General features: G+C 47.2%; 1 pseudogene; it reads left to right on the forward strand.

Annotated features, from left to right (window-relative positions):
• The first annotated feature begins 1,533 nt into the window (after positions 1-1,533).
• On the forward strand, positions 1,534-2,499 carry LOC140192268 (cytosolic iron-sulfur assembly component 2A pseudogene; annotated as a pseudogene).
• The last annotated feature ends 327 nt before the right edge of the window (positions 2,500-2,826 follow it).

Consider the following 2,826-nt stretch of genomic DNA (forward strand, 5'->3'; position numbering starts at 1 on the left):
TCCTCAGAAACACTCACACACAGTTCTGATCCACTCCTCAGAAACACTCACACGCAGATCTGATCCACACCTCAGAAACTCTCACACACTGGTCTGTCACCTCCTCAGAAACACTCACACACAGGTCTGATCCACTCCTCAGAAACACTCACACACAGGTTCCTCACCTCCTCAGAAACACTCATACACAGGTCTGTCACCTCTTCAGAAACACTCACACACAGGTCTGATCCACACCTCAGAAACACTCACACACAGGTCTGATCCACACCTCAGAAACACTCAGACACAGATCTGTTCTCTCCTCAGAAACTCTCACACACTCATCTGTCAGCTCCTCAGAAGCACTCACACACAGGTCTGATCCACTCCTCAGAAACCCTCGCATACAGGTCTGATCCACACCTCAGAAACACTCACACGCAGGTCTAATCAACACCTCAGAAACACTCACACACATGTCTGTTACCTCCTCAGAAACACTCACACACAGGTCTGATCCACACCTCAGAAACATTCACACACAGGTCTGATCCACACCTCAGAAACACTCACACACAAGTCTGTCTCCTCCTCAGAAACACTCACACACAGGTCTGTCACCTCCTCAGAAACACTCACACACAGGTCTGATCCACACCTCAGAAACACTCACACAGAGGTCTGATCCACACCTCAGAAACACTCACACACAGGTCTGTCAATTCCTCAGAAACACTCACACACAGGTCTGATCCACTCCTCAGAAACACTCACACGCAGATCTGTTCTCTCCTCAGAAACCCTCACACACTCGTCTGTCAGCTCCTCAGAAGCACTCACACACAGGTCTGATCCACTCCTCAGAAACACTCACACACAGGTCCCTCACCTCCTCAGAGACACTCACACACAGGTCTGATGCACACATCAGAAACACTCACACACAGGTCTGATCCACACCTCAAAAACACTCACACACAGGTCTGTTCTCTGCTCAGAAACTCTCACACACTCATCTGTCAGCTCTTCAGAAGCACTCACACACAGTTCTGATCCACTCCTAAGAAACCCTCGCATACAGGTCTGATCCACACCTCAGAAACACTCACACACAGGTCTAATCAACACCTCAGAAACACTCACACACATGTCTGTTACCTCCTCAGAAACACTCACACACAGGTCTGATCCACTCCTCAGAAACATTCACACACAGGTCTGATCCACACCTCAGAAACACTCATACACGGGTCTGTCACCTCCTCCGAAACACTCATTCACAGGTCTGTCACCTCCTCAGAAACACTCACACACAGGTCTGTCAGCTCCTCAGAAACACTCAGACACTGGTCTGTCTCCTCCTGAGAAACACTCACACACAGGTCTGATCCACACCTCAGAAACACTCACACACAGGTTCCTCACGTCCTCAGAAACACTCGTACACAGGTCTGTCACCTCTTCAGAAACACTCACACACAGGTCTGTCACCTCCTCAGAAACACTCACACGCAGGTCTGATCCACACCTCAGAAACTCTCACACACAGAGGAATGGAGATAGTCTCTGGGCTCGCGTCCTATGCCCTGGCAAAGTTCCTCCTTCTTTCGCGGCTGTCGGTTAAAGAAGATGCGGAAAAAATCAGGAAAATGGAAGAGAAAACGCTAGAAGTCTATGACATTATTCGTACAATTCGTGACCCAGAAAAGCCAAACACCCTGGAGGAGTTGGACGTGGTCACTGAAGAGTGTATCGATGTGAAATTACTCGCTGATGACGAATATCTCATCATTATTCGATTCACACCGACCGTCCCTCACTGCTCTTTAGCCACTCTGATTGGTCTCTGTCTACGGGTCAAGTTACAACGATGTTTACCTTTTAAACACAAGTTAGAGATCTACATTGCTGAGGGGTCTCACACCACCGAGGAAGATATTAACAAGCAGATCAACGATAAGGAACGTGTGGCAGCAGCTATGGAGAACCCAAATTTGCGGGAGATTGTGGAGCAGTGCGTTGTGGAGCCCGATGACTAACGACCCCCGGGCCTGCAGGAGATGGGACTCTGGCACCAGGACTGCCTGTCTGAAATAGGACACGCAGGGATCGCCTCCACTCTGTGCAATGAACAATAATAATAATGCGGTGGCAATCATTTATAGAAACACACCCTTGTTGTATATGCTGAGATTACTCTGTTACTTCTATCGTTTTACGCTGAGAATTTCGCTCTGAACAAGAGTCTTTTTAATATATCGTCACAGGACTTGAAGCATGAAAAAATAACCAGCAGTACTTCAGAATTTTACTCTGAATTGCTTTAGTATCCAATTGTTAAAACATTATTCTTAAGGAGAGCACAAAAGATAACACTGAGGAATGGTGACTACTGATCCCAATTGTGGTGGTCCCTGTCTGTGAGAGAGGGAAGGTATCTGTGGAAACTGAAAAAGATCAGAATTGTTGTATACATGCAATTCCTGTACTGTGATTTTTGAAAAATAAAATGTGTTCCTTGTAAAAAAAAAAAAAAGGTCTGTCACCTCCTCAGAGACACTCACACACAGGTCTGATGCACACCTCAGAAACACTCACACACAGGTCTGATCCACACCTCAAAAACACTCACACACAGGTCTGTTCTCTGCTCAGAAACTCTCACACACTCATCTGTCAGCTGCTCAGAAGCACTCACACACAGGTCTGATCCACTCCTAAGAAACCCTCGCATACAGGTCTGATCCACACCTCAGAAACACTCACACACATGTCTGTTACCTCCTCAGAAACACTCACACACAGGTCTGAACCACTCCTCAGAAACATTCACACACAGGTCTG

This window comes from Mobula birostris, unplaced genomic scaffold (assembly GCF_030028105.1).
Source record: "Mobula birostris isolate sMobBir1 unplaced genomic scaffold, sMobBir1.hap1 scaffold_1002, whole genome shotgun sequence".
Lineage (NCBI taxonomy): Eukaryota > Metazoa > Chordata > Chondrichthyes > Myliobatiformes > Myliobatidae > Mobula > Mobula birostris.